Source organism: Myotis daubentonii, chromosome X (assembly GCF_963259705.1).
Source record: "Myotis daubentonii chromosome X, mMyoDau2.1, whole genome shotgun sequence".
In the NCBI taxonomy this organism is placed as follows: domain Eukaryota; kingdom Metazoa; phylum Chordata; class Mammalia; order Chiroptera; family Vespertilionidae; genus Myotis; species Myotis daubentonii.
The window spans coordinates 109,160,026-109,178,749 of NC_081861.1; the positions used below are offsets into that span (position 1 = coordinate 109,160,026).

The 18,724-nt window shown below is 39.3% G+C and overlaps 1 protein-coding gene and 1 pseudogene across 1 annotated transcript in view; one reads left to right on the forward strand and one right to left on the reverse strand.

The window, feature by feature from the left end:
- The window catches only part of DACH2 (dachshund family transcription factor 2), a 745,051-nt gene that overhangs the window by 407,539 nt on the left and 318,788 nt on the right, over positions 1-18,724 (forward strand). The window lies entirely within an intron of this gene.
- Positions 544-18,532, reverse strand: LOC132224648 (large ribosomal subunit protein eL39-like; annotated as a pseudogene).

An 18,724-nucleotide genomic window follows, 5' to 3' on the forward strand; every position in this document is an offset into this window, starting at 1 on the left:
GTGCTTTCTCTTTCTTTTTTTCTTTTTAACCAATAACCCTGTTTCTCTTTTAAATATATTTTTATTGATTTCTGAGAAGAATGGAGAGGGAGCGAGAGATAGAAACATTAATGATGAGACAGAATCATTGATCAGCTGCCTCTTGCATGCCCTCCACTGGGAATCGAGCCCACAACCCAGGAGGGTGCCATGACCAGGATTCAAATCGTGACATCCTGGTTCATGGGTCGATGCTCAACCCCTGAGCCATGCCAGCTGGGTCTTTCTCTTTCTTTTTAGGTTAGTGAAGGTTCTTCTTGATCTGACTTCATGATTTTTTTTTTGATTTTTTTTGAAAGAGGGGGTGAGGGTAAGTGGAAATAAAGGGCCACAGGCAAAGAGCCAGCTGGGTCTGACTTCATGGTTTTTTAAAAAGAGGTATCACACATTTATTACTGAACCAACCTACTACTGCAGAAAAAAATCAACAGAGCAAAATCATGAGTCCAATAATTTTCCAAATAAAATGCCCAACTATCCAGACAACTGTGATCATTTCAATCATTTAAAGGTGCAGGCAACCTGGATACTGCATAAATATGTGAACCATCTCTCATGTGTGATTCCTCATAGACCCAATTCAGTTATTCTCCAATGTCTTCTCTTCTCATTGTACCTGATTTTATTACCAGTTTTCATTCAAATCCATTGGGGAATGGGCCGATTCTGCTTTTGTTTCTTGGCCAGGAACATCTTGATCTTGTGGGAAGAAATGGCAGAGATTCAAATGCAGCACCTTGGTGCTGAAAGAGAGCTCTTCATGATTTTTTTAAAAATCTTCATTGTTGAAAGTATTATATATGTCCTCTTCCCTCTGCCCCCATTGACCTCTCCCACCCGACCCTGGCTCCCACCCCAGGCCCTCACCACCCTATTGTCTGTGTCCATGGGTTATGCATATATGCATATGAGTTCATTGGTTGATCTCCCTCTCCCCTCACCTTCTCTCTGAGGTTTGACAGTTTGTTCAGTGCTTCTGTGTTTCTGGGTCTGTTTTTGTTCATCAGTTTATGTTGCTCATTAGATTCCACATATGAGTGAGATCGTGTGATACTTATCTTTCTCTGACTGGCTTATACTCTTAGCATAATGCTCTTCAGATCCATCCATGCTGTTGCAAATGGTAAGAATTCCTTCTTTTTTAGAGCAGTATAGTATTACATTGTGTAGATGTATCACAGTTTTTTAATCCACTCATCTGCTGATGGGCACTTAGGCTGTTTCCAAATCTTATCTATGGTGAATTGTGCTGCTATGAACATAGGTGTGCATATATCCTTTCTGATTGGTGTTTCTGGTTTCTTGTGATATATTCCTAGAAGTGGGATCACTGGGTCAAATGGGAGTTCCATTTTTAGTTTTTTGAGGAAACTCCATACTGTTCTCCACAGTGGCTGCACCAGTCTGCATTCCCCCCAGCAGTGTATGGGATTTTTATTCTCATTTTTCACATTTCTTCTTCACAACTCGATGCCTGTGGTTCTCCTGAACATTCCATACTGCTTCAAACCTCCTTTACTTTACACAAATTGATCTTTTTGTTTGAAATATAGTGTGCTTAGCTTCGCATAGATAATTGTAGATTATTTAGTGCTCATTCCAGGAAGCTCCCCTTTCAGGGAAAGCTTTAATGATTTCACTTGATGTTTCCTTTTCCCATGCACCTTTCCATGCCCCACTGCCAGCTGTCCTAAATGTTCTGCCTTCATCCTCACTGTGTACAATCTGTAGCCCTTCTTATATGTGGTAATTACCTTTTCCTTTTTTCTTATTAGAATTAGTTTACTGAGGTCAGAGACCTTGAGTTTTAACTGTCTTTTTTTTTTCATCAAGCACATGGAAGGGTTCAACTATCATTTGAACAAAAGAAGATGAGGAAGGCATGAAGAAGGAATAAAAAAGGAAATAAGGGAGTGGAAAAAGAAGAGAATAAGAATGACAACAGATAAAGATGTTTTCAGTAGTGTTTTTAAACTGGAGACAAGTGAGCAGAAAAGTGTTTGCTCCTAGAAAATGCCTGGATCTGATTCACTTCTAAACACTCATATCTGAAACTGGAAGCATAATTCTTTGAAAAACGCTTCCATTATCATTAATCCTTTGGGGCCCTTTCATGTATTAGGAATAATTATAAATGGAATTGGTTGAAGGGATTCATGGGACTAGCTTTTTGGATATGAGTGTTGTAACTCCCAGAGGCCATATAATTACTTGCTTGGCCTACCAGTGGTCGGCAAACTCATCATTCAACAGAGTCAAATATCAACAGTACAACGATTGAAATTTCTTTTGAGAGCCAAATTTTTTAAACTTAAACTATATATGTAGGCATATTGTTATTAACTTAATTAGGGTACTCCTAAGGCTTAGAAAGATCCATACTCAAGGGGCCAAAGAGCCGCATGTAGCTCGTGAGCTGCAGTTTGCCGACCACGGGCCTAGACCCGTTATGACAATCAGTGTAGGCTTGTTTTGCCAACTCCTAAAATAACAGAATCTATGAATTCACTAGTCTCCACCGGTGTGGATATAGGAAGAGCCCTGAAGGTCTTTCCCTCATAGGACTCATTGCTCTAAGAAAATAGCCCTGTTGCCAGAATCTACAAATATACAGAAAACACTATAAGCCTGCTATATGCGAAGCTCCAAGCTACTATTCAAAATGTTCCTGCCCAGCTTTATTTATGCTCTCAATCTACTTTTCTTTACACCATATTAACCCTACTTGAGTTACAAATACTTTTATCACTTTTCAATAAAGCCATATAATAGATGCATGCTTTAATCAGCTTGTTTTCCTCAAAGGAGATTTTAGTAATGTCTCTTCTTCCCCTACTCTTCTAAGAACAAAATTCAGCATTTGCTAAGCAAAGTGGAAGACAAAAGTACTGATTTTGAAAAATCTGATTTTCCATTTTCTTATATGTAGAATGTGTCCATATGACCCATGTGTCTAGGAAGTGTGACCTAGTGCCTATTCCAATGCTACCTCTTGAATTAGGACATAATCCTACATTGTGTCATGATGGGATTTAGTTCATTCTAAAGAGTCTAGTACAGTGACACCTCACATTGGGTCATACACAAAATTTATATTACCCCCACAACCCTCTAGTAATCTAAACATATCAAAGAACATTTCAGGCAGCTGTTACCAAAATAAGTCTTCTTAAATAGCTCCACAAAAAAAAATCTCTCACAATTGCTCTAATTTTTATCATCTGATTTTAAAATATGAACTCCCATTGCTCAGTGTGATGGCATTTAATTGGTGAGGCCTCCCTTAGCCACTACTATTATTATCATGACACATTGATCTTATATTTATAAATTGAAAGATACACTTACAAATATTCCTCATATTAATAAAGGCTTGTGCTCAAGCATATAGATACACATATTATTTTGAGATTTTTCAGTGTCTACCTTCTGTCTTTTCATGCCAATCTGTATATGCATGTGCAGGCATTGAGAGATGTACATAGATATACTTCACATTTAAGCTTGAAATGGGTATTTTAAATATTAAAATAAAAAACCATAGTGTTACATATGAAATTTTGCATTTGTATCAAATACGTATATTTAATAAAGTTGGGAAATCTATTTTAGTATGCGCTTATGCCCTGGCAATGTTTTAATACAAAAAGAAGTTTTTAGATTTAATCCCCCCAAACCTAAAGTCTTTCTTATCAGGAATGCATCATGTCCTGTGAGCACATAGAAGCTCATAGGACAGAGAACGTAATAAAGATCCATGGTAGCATGATTTAGTGCAAACTGTTGGTCATCTGCAAAAGTGTGTGCCTGGGGAAGTGGACCATAGGTAAAATGAGAGCTTCTGGTCAAGACGGCATCACAAGTAAATGAGGTACTCACATCCTCCCACTAAATTACAACCAAACTAAAGAACAACCATCATTTAGAACAATCTGAAATCCAGCTGAATAGAAGTCCTACAACTAGGGAATAAAAGAAGCCACACTGAGACTGGTAGGAGGGGCAAAGATTTGGAATGGGCTTATACCATACTCAAGTGTTGTGGATAAAAATTGGGAGGGCTATCTTGGCTCTGAAGATCCCTACTGAGATGTCCCAGCCTCACACCAGATCCCCTACCCAGGGTTCCAGTGACAGGAAGAAAGATCTCCATAAATTCTGACTGTAAAAGCCAGTGGGGTTTGTGGCTGAATGAGATGAGGGCTCTGGAGCCCCAGGCATTCCTCTTAAAGGATTTGCACTTGGACATACTCAGACTCACTCTGAGCTCCAGTGCTGGGGCAACAGCTTGAAAAGCACAAGGGGAATAGGGGTAGGAAATGAAATGTCTGGCATCAGGATGAGAGTTGGAGGGCAGCTTTCCCAGCCAGAAGTGCTGGCAGAGGCAATTGTTACTTTGCTGAGCACTCCCTCCACATAGCAAGCAGACAGGCACCATATGTGAGTCTCCATCAACCAAGCTAATACTGTTTACCCCACCCTGGTGATTATCTGAGACTCCATATATCCCACCCTACCCAACTGCATGTCCTCCCAATCTGTTTCCAGTAGCTTTTCCATAGGAATAGCCAGTCTTGAATAATGGTTCACATTTTCCAAAAAAAATCTCTCAAACAAGCAGCATCTAGCTTTGGCTTGCCCCATATGTCTCATTAAGTGGCCTCAGGTCTGGCACTAGTGGAAGCCAGGCTGAGTTGGCAACTTGGCCTCTCTTGGGTACCTCCAAGCCCAGCAAAAGTAGCAGCCATCTGTAAATTTTATGTAGCTCATGCCAGGTGGCACTGGGTAGAACACAGGTGATGGCTGACATTTGCCTGCATCTCCCAGGAGGCTCTAGAGCCAGTGTACCCAGTGAATAGCTTCAGACCACCACGTGGATGTACCACATAACCACTTCCACAAGTGAATCTTCATGACAGACCTGCTCAAATAATTCCTGCTCTGTGCAGTGAGCCCCTGCTGAACTGGTCATCCACAGCGGCTACAGCCAGTCATTGCAACTGATTGATCTGAAGGTAAATCCCTCCTATTGATGTGACAACAAAAATCAAGGCTCAACTACAACAGGAAGGTGCACATAGCCCACATGAGGGGTGCACTTGGAGTGCCCAGATTTGGTGATCATAGAAGCTGTGCCACTGGATCCTACAAAATATCTACTATATAAGGCCACTCTACCAAGCCCAGGAGACATAGTGGCTTTACCTAATACATAGAGACAAGGAGGGGGCCAAAACGAGGATACAAAGAAATATGTTCCAAATGAAAGAACTGAGAAAAGCTCCAGAAAAAATACTAAACAAAATGGAGACAGGTAACCTACCAAGCATAGAGTTCAAAACACTGGTTATAGGATGCTCAATGAACTTAGGGGAAGAGTAGATGAATCTAGTGAGAGCTTCAACAAAGAGATAGGAGATATAAGGATGGAACTTGAAGACATAAAAAGAATCAGTCAGAAGTTAAGAATACATTCATTGAAATGAAGAAAACATTACAGGGAATCAACAGTGAAGAAGAGAACAAAAATATACCTCCAAATGAAGATAGTACTGTATAAGGAGCCTCTGGGAAAACTTCAAGTGTACCAATACTTGCATCATGGGGTTGCCAAATAGAGAAGAGAGAGAAACGAATTGAAAACCTATGTGAAAAAATAAAGATGGAAGACTTCACTAAGCTGGTAACAGAAATAAACATGCAAGTGAAGAAGTGCAGAGTGTCCCAAATAAGATGAGCCCTAAGAGGCCCACACCAAGACACACATGATAATTAAAACACCAAAGGTTAGAGACAAAGAGAGACTGTTAGAAGCAGCAAGAGAAAAGTAGTTAGTTACCTACAAGGGAAGTCTCATAAGACTGCCAGATGATTTCTCAACAGAACCTTTGCAGAACAGAAGGGATTGACAAAAAATATTCAAAGTGATGAAAAGCAAGGTCCTACCACCAAGATTACTCAAGAAAGCTATCATTTAGAATCAATGGACACATAGATTCCCAGTCAAGTAAAAGCTAAAGGTGTTCAACACCACCAAACCAATATCACATAAATTTTCTTTAAGAAGTGGAAGGAAAAAAGAGAACAATATTAATAATAAAATGTCAATAAATACATATCTATCAATGAATCTAAAAAATAATGATAACTGAAGAAGCAGAACAGACTCATAGATACAGAGAATATTTGATGGTTGCCAGATAAGAGAAGGATTGGAGGGATGTGTGAAACAGGTGAAGGGATTAAGAAGTACAAATTGGTAGTTACAGAATAGTCATGGGGATGTGAAGTACAGCATAGGGAATATAGTTAATAATATTATAATTACTCTACTGGTATATAGTGTCAGAAGGGTACAAGATTTATTGGGATGATCACTTAGCAAGTTATGTAATGTCTACTCACTGGGATGTACACCGAACCTAATATAATATTCCATGTCAAATTTTAATTTAAAAATTTTACAAATTATTAAAAAATAAAGTAAATGATTTTTGGGGGGGTACAGGCAGGTAAATTGTTATTTATTTTTAAAAATTGCACATTTTATTATGTGAGGCCCTGAAAGCATAAAAGTTTGAAGGGTGAGATTATGATAAAATATTTAAACACACTGCTTTTCCCTGTCATTTTATTTACAGGCCTTCAGGACCTGATAAGTATTTCTTCTTTTCTTCATGAAACTACCAAACATAAGTTTTGACATGTTTCATTTCTACATCCAATACCACCATTGCCAAAGACATCCTATACTTTCAAATATTAAAGAATGATTAAGATAGGTAACCAAAGAAGCAAGAAAGGCTGAGCAGAAGACTTCTTTTATACTCAGTTAATTATTTTTTCTTTATTTAAAACTAGAGGCCCAGTGCACGAAATTTCTGCACTGGGGGAGCGGGGGATCTCTCTGCCTGGATTGCAAGAGGGCACAGGCCAGGCCGAGGAACCACACCAGTGCACAATCAGGGCCGGAGAGGGACACAGGAGGTTGGCCAGCCAGGGAGGGGCCATGGGAGGGCTCCAGGGCATGTCCAGCCCATCTCACTCAGTCCAAATCGGCCAGACCCCAGCAGCAATCTAACCTACCAGTCAGAGCATCTGCCTCCTGGTGGTCAGTGCACATCAGAGCGAGCAGTTGAGCAGCCTCAGCATATCATTAGCATATTATGCTTTGATTGGTTGAATGGCTGACTGGACGACTAGACACTTAACATAGTAGGCTTTTATTATATAGGATATCTTTGTTAGTAGCTGATGGGAGAACAATAAATCTCAAATTTAAAAAACACTCTCATGATAAAACACAAATAGCACATAAACATTTAATACCTAATAATTATTTTGATTAAAATGTAATAGTTCTTCTTAAATCAATATGAGAAATAAGTGAGAAATGTATTTATTTAATTGAGGGAAGGAATTTTTTAATCTGAATGTGGTTCATTGGTTTGCTGATGTGCCATGTTGGGCATTTGCTGGTAAAGATCTGTGCTTTCATTATAAGCATTACTTTAGTGAGCTTTAAAAATAATCTATGAATACTGATGCCAACTTCAAACTTTTTCTATAATAGGTTTGGTGCCTGAGAGTAATTTTTTCTTTACAAATTTTAATGACCAAAAAATTGATCTGGCTTGCTTTAGAGTTACAGCAAATTAGAACAAATTGTTAATTATGTTCATTGGCAATTTGGGGGTAGGGGGTGCTTAAAAACCACAAACAATGACTATGATTCCAATGAAAGTTGGCAAGTGATTCATCCAGAATTTTAGTTAGATTGTACATGCCATTTAACAGAGTGGCCTACGGAGATATAATCTTGAGGAATACTCTACCTAATTTTCAAATGCATTTTATGTGATGATCTTAGCCTTTTCTTAAACTCCACTATAATATTTTATTTCATCATAACAGAATTTCCTAAATCCTTAATCTTTCTTATGCCTAGAAAGGGATGGGCAATTATCCTATATAATAAAAGGGTAATATGCAAATTGACCCTAACAGCAGAACAACTGGGAATGACTGGCCACTATGACACACACTGACCACCAGGGGGCAGATGCTCAATGCAGGAGCTGCCCCCTGGTGGTCAGAGCGCTCCCACAGGGGGAGCTCTGCTTGGCCACAAGCCAGGCTGACAGCTGCCAGTACAGCGGTGGTAGTGGGAGCCTCTCCTGCCTCCTCAGCAGCACTAAGGATGTCCAACTGCAGCTTAGGCCTGATCCCCACTGGCAAGTGGACATCCCCTGAGGACTCTCGGGCTGCCAGAGGGATGTCTGACTGCCACCTTAGGCCCAATCCCCCGGGGAGCGGGCCTAAGCCAGCAGGTGGACATCCCCCAAGGGGTCCCAGACTGCGAGAGGGCACAGGCCGGGCTGAGGGACACCTCCCCCCGGGCTTCTAGTTGAGGTAATAAAAGAAAACAACATTATAACACATTAGAAATACAAGGCTATTCACAAAAATAATGCACAATAAGTAATTGTTTATTGAATTGCAATATTAGAGAGAAATTCCTGTGTACTTTGACATTAGGGTATGGCTATTCAGTTCATCTAGGTTTCACTCCATTAAAATATGGCCCAGGTTGTAAGACTTTTAAGGCAGTTAGTTACATGCTCATAGATTGTATCCCCCTTCAACTAGCGATTTTACAAATATCTGGTAATGGTCACAGAAAAATGGGTTATATAAACTATAAATGGAACAATTAAAATCTATCTCCATTACTATGGAAAACCACATACTATTTTCACGTATGTGCATACAGAAGCACAATGAACCTGCACAGTGTTACTTTTTTTAAAAATATATTTTTTGTTGATTTTTTTACAGAGAGGAAGGGAGAGGGATAGAGAGTTAGAAACATTGATGAGAGAGAAACATTGATCAGCTGCCTCCTGCACACCTCCCACTGGGGATGTGCTCACAACCAATGTACATGCCCTTGACTGGAATCGAACCTGGGACCTTTCAGTCCACAGGCCGACGCTCTATCCATTGAGCAAACCAGTTATGGCCAGTGTTACTTTTTGAAGTGTAATGCTCAAAAGAAACATGATGCCATTAATTTATAATTATTCATTTATTCATCCACTTGTTTATTTATTCAACAAGTATTTCATGCCTTTTATGGACCAAGCATGGTGCTGAACATGGTGCACTAACAGATGAACAAAATAGTGTTTGTCCTTAAAGAACTTAACATTTTAGGGGTCTAGGGTTATTCACACATAGTCAATATTGAATACAAATACTATGAGAGAGTGGCAACAGAAAGAGTGGTATTTTTTTAAGGGGATCAAGACATGAATTATGAAGGATAAAGCTAGAGGTAAGAAAATGGTTTCTAATTTTGCCTAATATGAATTAGCATACTTTACCCTAAATTCACAAAGGGATTCTATTTTAAAACATACATACTTTTGGGATTTGTTAAAATAAATGTTTTTCCTAAATTTGTGTACACTATAGAATACAAGATGCTTCCATGTCTTGATTTTGTAGATAATGTTGCAATGAATGGTGGGGTACATATATTTTTTGAATTAGTGTTTTTGTTTTCTTCAAATAAATTCCAAGATGTGAAGTATCTGGATAACTTGGTAATTTTATTTTTAATGTTTTGAGAAACTGCCGTACTATTTTCTATAGTGGTTGCAATAATTAACATTCCCACCAACTGTGCACTAGAGTTCCCTTTTCTCCACATCCTTACCAAAACCTGTTCTTGTCCATTTGATAGTAGCCATTTTAACAGGTTTGAGGTGATATTTCATTGTGGTTTTGAGTATCATTTCCCTAATATTGATTGCTGTTGAACATCTTTTTACATATTTGTAAAGCACCTGTATGACTTCTGTGGAAAAATGACTATTTAAACCAGTGATGGCAAACCTTTTGAGCTTGGCGTGTCAGCGTTTTGAAAAACCCTAACTTAACTCTGGTGCCGTGTCACATATAGAAATTTTTTGATATTTGCAACCATAGTAAAACAAAGACTTATGTTTTTGATATTTATTTTACATATTTTTTTTCTTTTGCCATTTCGGCTCCCTGTTTTGATTTGTGTGTATGTATTAGGTAGATCTGCTAGGACTCCCTGTCTATAGTGCATAACAATGTCAGATATGTTGGTGACTGGCCCTGAGTGCTATGTTTGGAGCTATCAGCCAACCACAGCTTTTGGCTCCCTCTGATAGGGCGAGGTGCCTTTGGAAATAACCAGGATGTGGACCAAGGCCTGCTTTTCCTAGCCCTCATTCCAGAAGGAGATCAGGCAAAGACTCAAAACTTCTAGAGATCTGTCTCTGCCTGCCAGCTAGTTGTTATTATCAGTCTTAATTAACCTCAGGCTATCAAGCACAGCAAGGCATAGAACCCACAGCATGGGTGGAGAGGTTTTCCAGCAGTGTGGGGCAATTGCTTCCCTTCACTTGTAAAAGCTGCCTGAATGGTAAAGGTCTGCTTGGGAAAGAAGTCCTCTGCATTATGAGGGAATGACTCAGCATAGGAAATAAGAATGGCTGTCTTTAGAGCTCTAACCCCAGAGCCCCCAACCCTGGATTCTCTCCACACAACTCTAGTCCACTCTGCCCTTCCTGTGCATGAGCTCAAGGTGAGTGGCTGAAGAAGAAATTTTGTGCATTTGCCCTTTAAAAAGGTGCCTGCATTTCTAGCCATCTCGCCCTGGAAGACAGCAAACCTGCTACTTTTCACAACCAGATATTATGTGGACAATTTTCTCAGTTTTGGTGCTCTGGGCAGGGGTGTCATACTGTGGTTTAGACCCCAGACTTTTTTATGAGAACTCCTCACAGCTGACATATCCCTCTGGAACTTCAACTGCTATCTGTAGGAGCCAGGCTAACCTTCTTACCCCTCTACAGTTCCTACCAGTCTCTGTGCTGGCTCAACTATCCACCATTGATAATCATGATTCTCACCAGGTAGTCTTAAGTTGAATATTCAGGATATATATACATATATATATATATATATATATATATATATATATATATATATTGCTAATTAGACCAGACAGCCAAATGACCTTCCAGATGACACTGATGCTGGGAGGGCTGAGGCAAGCCGCGGCATGAGGCAAGCCGCGGCAGCTGCGAGGGCCGAGCCCCTTGCATGAATTTCATGCATCGGGCTATATATATATATATGGTATTAGCTCCAATTGTATTTAATTGCAACTAATATATATATAATCTCCTTTCCTTACATTCGGGGGGTTGTTTATTTTTCTTCCCTTTCTTGATGTTCTTTTAAATTTTTTCTCTGTATTATATCAAACTATTATGACTCCATGACTTTGTAGGGTGGTCTTATGTAGTAAGTGTTTTGTGGAACTCAGTGGTGCAGTTTTTTCAATCTCCTGAGCTGGGTGCTCTAGGAAAGCCCTTTGTTTGTATTATTTGGGTTCTCCTGTAATTTGGTCTTAAATGTTGTCCTGGTGGTGGATGGAATCTCCTCTCAGACTGGCTTACTGTGAGGCTCACTCCTGACCATATTTTGCAAGATTTTGTGGAGATGCTGACAGAACAGAATAAAATATAATACAAGAAAACACTAAACAAAAGAAACAAAACAGAAACATATAAAAGACCCCTACAGCAACAACAAAAGTAACAATCAGAGAAGAGAGAATTAGGAAAGAGGAAAGAGAGCAAGAATGATAGAAGAAAATAAAGAAAAAAAATATGACCAGAGGGGAAAAGACAAAACAAACAAAGAAATAAAGGAACAGAAACAAAAAAGATGGGAGAGAAAAATAATATAAATATAATATAATATAATATAATATAATATAATATAATATAATATAATATAGCAGAGCTGAAATAAAGAAAATAAGAATAAAGTATTAGGGGAATAAGGGAAGGAAAACTGTAAAATAAAAGATGAAGAAACAAAAGTTGGAAAGAAAAATAGAAGAGAAAGCAGATAGAACCAAGGGAAAAGAAAGAGGAAAATTAGTTCTATGAAAGAAACAATAGATACTAAAACAATAACAAATCAATAGAGCAGATAGATAAAGAAGATGACTTTCAAAAGGAAAACAAAAAGAAGAGAAAAAGAATAAAAGAAAATTAAAAAAGAGAGAGAAAAAGAAGAAAATAGAAAACTGGAAAAAAAGTGAATTTGCATTTGTCTCAGCAGAGTTTAGTGCCTCATGGGAGCTCCCTTTGGATGCTATTCTTCTGATTACTGTTGCTGACTGTTCTGTCTAACAATTCTGAGCTTCCCCAGAAGTACTTAGGTGTTAACCACTGTCAGAAAATGTCCTTCTTTGGCTTTCAGCAACCTGCTTGAACCTCCAAGTGATCCACAGTTTGTGTCTGTTTCCACAGGACTTGGCTGAAAGCAGGAGGGGCCAATCTGCCCTCTAAAGCAGGGTTTTTAATAGCATGGGACCCAGAGCTGGATTGGCAAAATTCCCCACGTTCTTCAGGCTCCGCCTCTGTCAGCCTTGGCCTGCTAACCAGCTGTCAATCTTAAATCACTCAAAAGTCTGTTTCTGAAAGGGCCATAGTTGGGAGAGATGTTCAGATTCCAGAGAATGTGGTGGATGTGTTTCCCTGTCACAGAGTTATTCCTCTGCAAGTGGCCCAAAATATTACTCTTCCCTCGGCTGGGCTTAGATCCTTCTATGCAGTCCAGTGGGATTGACTGGAAACCTGGAGTTTCTATCAGTTCTCCCATGTGGGGAAAGTACCTGTCAGGTTCTCAGGATAGTGGGGTAGATGGCCCTTCCTTCAATCCAGTCCTGAAGCTCCCTGAGATTGTTCAAACACATAGGCTTGGCCTTTGCTTTTGTTTCCTCTGAAAAGGTCAAAATGTAGGGTTTGGTAGGCAGGGCTCCTGAGGGTGGGCACTATCACCTAGGGTGGTTTCCCCCACCCCTTTTCCTGGGCTCTTGCTACTGGGAGCAGTTAGCTCCTCTCAGGAAAAATTACCATTTCGTTTTGGGGGGATCTGACTGAATGCAGGATTCCTGGCTTATGCTTTTCCACATTTCCCCAGAACGCTTCCCACCCAAGCCTCTCCTTAGGCACCTGGAGTCCCCACCACCCTCCCTGCACCAAAGCTTTGGGTGAGTAATTGTAAACAAAACTTCTGTTCTCTAGATTAAAAAAAAAAAACAACACAAAAAAACAGAAACTGAAGATTTCTCTCAGACCAGCTCCCGTCTATGGGCTCCAGACTCCCCAAAGGCCAGCTGCCCTGTCTCCTTTCAAGTTGGATGTTACCTGGGCCATTGGTCTCAGCTCTGGTGCTCCAGGCTGTGGAGCCCAGCCTGCTTTCTGAGCTTCAATCTTCTGAGGGCACAGATCTTGCTGTAGCCCAGAGCTTCCTCCTCACTCTTGCCCTGCTGCCCCTGGAAGTTGGGTCAGCTCCTCTCAGGACCTCACCCTTCCTACCAGGTGTCAGGTGTCTTCTGTCCTTCCTTGATATGTCTTCTCCTCAGTTGGACCTCAGTTGGTAATTCTAGGTGTATGTTCCCTACTCTAGTTTTATTTCCAGTCTGGCCTGGGGAGGAGGTGCAGGAAAGGTCTGCATAATCGGTCACCATTTTCTCGATCTCCTTAGCAAAATATTCTCAACAACTACTCTTGTTATAGCAAATATAACTACATTATTTTATTGACAAAATACATTCTGTTTTTTATTGATACCATAAATTTTGTCTATCCATTTATTAGTTGATAGACATTATTTTATTTTCTCACTTTTTGGTCATTAAGAATAAAGATGCTATGAACATTCATGTACTAATTAACTGTTGCTTTGCTTTGATTATATCCATCCTGGTGGTGTTGTCTCACTGTCTTTTTTTATCTGTTAACTCTTTTTAGGCCAATTTTAAGTTTACAGAGAGACTGAATAAAAAACTATAAAGAGTTCTCAGATTCCACTTTCCCATCACTCACAGTTTCCCTAATGCTAAGCCTTTAGCATTAGTTTATGCTAAACATTTATCATTAGTTTAGTACACTTAGTATATTTGATTAGCCAAATTCAATATTCACACATTATTAAGTAAAATCCATAGTTTACATTCAGGTTCATTCTTTTTATAATTACAGTTCTTTGATTTTTTTCACAAATGTATAGTATGTATACGTTATTACAGTGTCACACAGAATAACTCTGCTGATCTAAAAATCTTCTGTGCTCCCCCTATTTATTCCTCCTTTACTTCCTCCAAACCTTTGGCAAACACTGATCTTTGTATTGTCTCCATAGTTTTGCCTATTTGAGAATGTTATATAGCTGGAATAATGTAGTATGCAGTGTTTTAAGGTTGGAATTTTTTAACCTAGCAATATGCATGTAAGATATCTTTATGTCTTTTCATAGATTGATAGTTAATTTCTTTTTATTGAATAGCATTCCATTGTATGGATGTTTCTTTATCCATAATTATTGAAGGACATCTTGGTAGCCTCTAAATGTTAGCAATTAGGAATGAAACTGCTATAAATATTCTTATGCAAGAAACACAATTGTTGGATCATATAATAACAGTATGTTTAGTTTTATAAGCAACTACCAATCAGTCTTCCAAAGTGGCTGTACCATTTCGATTCCCACCAGCAGTGAATATGAGTTCCTTGTCACTGTTTGGTGTTGTGTTTTAGATGTTGGCCATTCTAACAGATATTGCAGGTATATAATTGTTGTTTTAATTTGTAGTTCCTTAATAATATATAACGTTCAACATGTTTTCATATGCTTATTTGCCATCTGTGCATCTTTGGTTAATTGTCTGCTCAGGTCTTTTGTTAAATTTTAATTGGTTTGTGTGTTTTCTTTTCGTTGAATTTTAAGAATTCTTTGTGTATTTTGGAACAAGTCTTTTGCAAGATTTTTCTCCTCAAATCTGAAAGAAATCCCCCAAATTGACTTATTCAGAGAATAAGTTTTTAACTTGAAGTACAAATTATCATTTTTTTTCTTTTATAGGTTGTGTCTAAAATGTCACCACCAAATCTGAGATAACCTAGATTTTCTCCCATGTTACCTTCTAGGAATTTTATAAGTTCATATTTTGCCCTTCAGTCTACTATCTATTTCTAGTGATATTTTTTGTGAGTGGTGTAAGGTCTGTACCTAGAGTAATTTATTTTGCATGTGGATGTCCAACTGTTCCAATACCACTCGTTGAAAACACTATTATTTTTCCATTTAATACTCCATTTAAGTCTTTAAATAATGTCAGTCCTTTGACTTTATAGTTTTTTTTCCTATATTTCTTATACATACTTTGTTAGGTTTATACTAAGTATTTTTTTTTGTGCTAGTTGGTTTTTTTTTTAATTTCAAATTGAAATTGTTCATTGCTGGTATGTAAGAAAGCAATTTACTTTTGTATATTAACTTTGTGTTCTGCAACCTTGCTATAATCACTTATTGGTACAAGGTGTTCTTCTATTGGTAATTTGGGATTTTTCACATAGAACTATGTTATCAACAAGCAAAGACAGTTTTATTTCTTCTTTCCCAGTATGTATACCTTGTACTTCCTTTCTTTGTCTTTTTGCATTAGTTAGGACTTCCAATATGATGTTGAACAGGAGTGGTAATAGGAGACATCATTATCTTAGTCTTGATTTCAGCAGAGAAACATTGCATTTGTCATCATCCTATATAATAAAGAGGTAATATGAAATTGACCATCACGCCCTCACACAAGATGGCTGCCCCCATGTGGTCACAAGATGGCCAGCAGGCAGGGGAGGGCAGTTAGGGGCAACCAGGCCAGCAAGGGAGGGCAGTTGGAGGTGATTGGGCCAGCAGGGGAGCAATTAGGCATTGATCAGGCTGGCAGGGGAGTGGTTAGGGGCAATCAGGCAGGCAGGCAAGCAGTTGGGACCCAGTAGTCCCGGATTGTGAGAGGTATGTCCGACTGCTGGTTTAGGCCTGATCCCTAAACCAGCAGTTGGACATCCCCCGAGGGGTTCAGATTGGAGAGGGTGCAGGCTGGGCTGAGGGACACCCCCCAGTGCATGAATTTCATGCACCGGGCCTCTAGTTAAGTATAATGTTAGCTGTAGGATTTTCATGGATGTTCTTTATCTGGTTGAGGAAGTTTCTATCAAGTTTCTATCTCAAATTATTGAGCATTACTATTATAAATATGTTTTGAATGTTGCCAAATGCTTCTTGCATTTATTTATATGACTAGAGGCCTGGTGCACGAAATTCTTGCACTCATCAGGGGTGGGGCGTCCTTCAGCCCAGCCTGCACCCTCTGGCAGTCTGGGACCCCTTGGGGGATGTCTTACTGATGGCAATTGGACATCCTTAGCTCTGTTGCAGAGGTGGAAGAGGCTCCTGCCACCACTGCTACACTTGCCAGTCATGAGCCCGGCTTCTGGATGAGTGGCACACCCCCTGTGGGAGCATACTGACCACCAGGGGGCAGCTCCTGTGTTGAGCATCTGCTCCCTGGTGCTCAGTGCTCATCATAGTGACTGGTTATTCTGCCATTTGGTTGATTTGCATATTAGCATTTTATGATATAGGATTATATAATTTTATTGTTTATCCTCTTGATGTGACAGATTATAATAACTGATTTTTATATGTTGAGCCAAACTTGAATATCTGGAATAAGTCTTACTTGACTGTGGTGTATAATGTTTTTAACACATTGTTGGATTCCATTTGCTAATATTTTGTTAAAGACTTTTGCTCTATCTTTATGAGATATATGCATCTGTAGTTTTTTTTTGAATTTTTTAAATGTTTTGCCTGGTTTTAGTATTAGTATAATTCTAGTTTCATAGAATGAATTAGGAAGAATTCCCTCTGCTTGTATTTTCTTTAGTTACTTGTAGAAAATTGGTATAATTTCTTCCTTAAAAGTTTGGTATTATTCATCAGCGGACCCATTAGGGCCTACAGTTTTCTGTTTTGGGAGGTTATTAATATTGATTGATTTCTTTAGTAGATATGGGCCTATTAAGATTATTTGTTGCTTTTGTATGGGTTTTAGTATTTTTTTTTTTTTAGGAATTGTTCCAATTCACCTATGTTATCAGATTTGTGTGTAAAATTATTTCTGATATTCCTTTATTAATTTTTAATTTTTATAACATGTGTTGTGATGACTTCTCTTTCATTTCCAATATTGTAATTTATGTCTTCTCTCTTTTTTCTTGGTTAGCCAGGTTATAAGTTCATACATATTATTGGTCTTCAATAAGTCATTTGATATCATTCTTCTTTGTAATATATACATGCGATTCTATAGACTTTCTTCTAAGCCCTTCATTAATCACTCTACCAATTTTGATAAATGTTATATTCATTTTCATTTGGTTAAAATACTTGAAATTTGTCTAGCACTTCTTTGTGACCTATGTGTTCTGTAGAAGTATGCTATTTAATCTCTATGTATTGTGGGTTTTCAGGTATCTTTCTGTTATTGATTTCTAGTTTAGTTTTATTTGGATCTGAGAGCATACTTTGTATGATTTCTATTCTTTTAAATTTGTAAAGCCATGTTTTATTGCCCAGAATGTTTTTAGTCTTGGAGAATGATCAAAGTAGTTTGAGAAGAATGTGTATTCTGCTGTTGTTGGATAAAGAATTTATAAATGTCAATTAGAACTAGTTGATTGATGGTGCTATTCAGTTTAACTCTGTACTTACTCAATTTCTGCTTGCTGGATCTGTCAATTACTGATAGATGGGTGTTGAAGTCTCCAACTACTAAAGTGAATTAGTTTTTTTCTCTGCCTGTAGTTCTATCAGTTTTTGCCTCTCATCTGTTGATGCTTTGTTGTTAAGCACATTCACCTGAGGGAATGCTATGTCTTTTTGAAGAATTGACCCCTTTATTATTATTTACTAGGGGCCCAGTGCACGAATTTGTGCACCTTGAAACGAACTGTGGGCTGCAAGTCTGTGCTGGGCACAGGGGCAGGTCTCGGCCCATCCTCCACGCCCCCGCCTGGCCCCTCCCACCATGGCCACCGTTCCCCTGTCTGCCGGAAACCCCACTCCCAAGCACTGACAGCACCAGCCCCACTTGCATCTGCTGACGGTGCAGAGCAATTGGGGCTGGAGCTGGCTGTGGGTGTGAACAGGACTGGCACCGGCAGTGGGTGTGAGAGCTGGTTGCTAGCCCCAGTTGCCACTCAGAAGCAGGTGGACACGAAGAAACCCTGAGGGGCAATTGGAGCCAGCAGCTACTGCTCACACCCGCTAACAGCACCAAACGATTGGGGCCAATGCTGGGCACTGGCAGCAGGTGTGAGTGGAGCCGGCTCCAGCAGCAGGTGTGAGTGCCAGGTGGGACTGAGGCTTGTGGGAGCAAAGAATTTTCAGTAACACCAGAGGCTTGCCCTGATGACAGCAACTGCCACCCTGCCTTGGTCTCGCGCCCCTGCTTACCTGCTCCACCATCCTGCCAGGGTGTATGCCTGCTATGTTCCACACTCTGCTGCCTGCTGCTGATGCCTGTCATGTTCCATGCGTACCCCCTGGTGGTCAGTGCACGTCATAGCAACAGGGTGTTTGGTTGTTCACTTGTTCGGGTGTTCTGCCGGTCAGCTTATTTGCATATTAGGGTTTTATATATACAGATAATGACATTCTTTATCCCTGATCATTTTTATTGTTCTGAAGTTGGGTTTGCCTGAAATCAATACAACTCCAG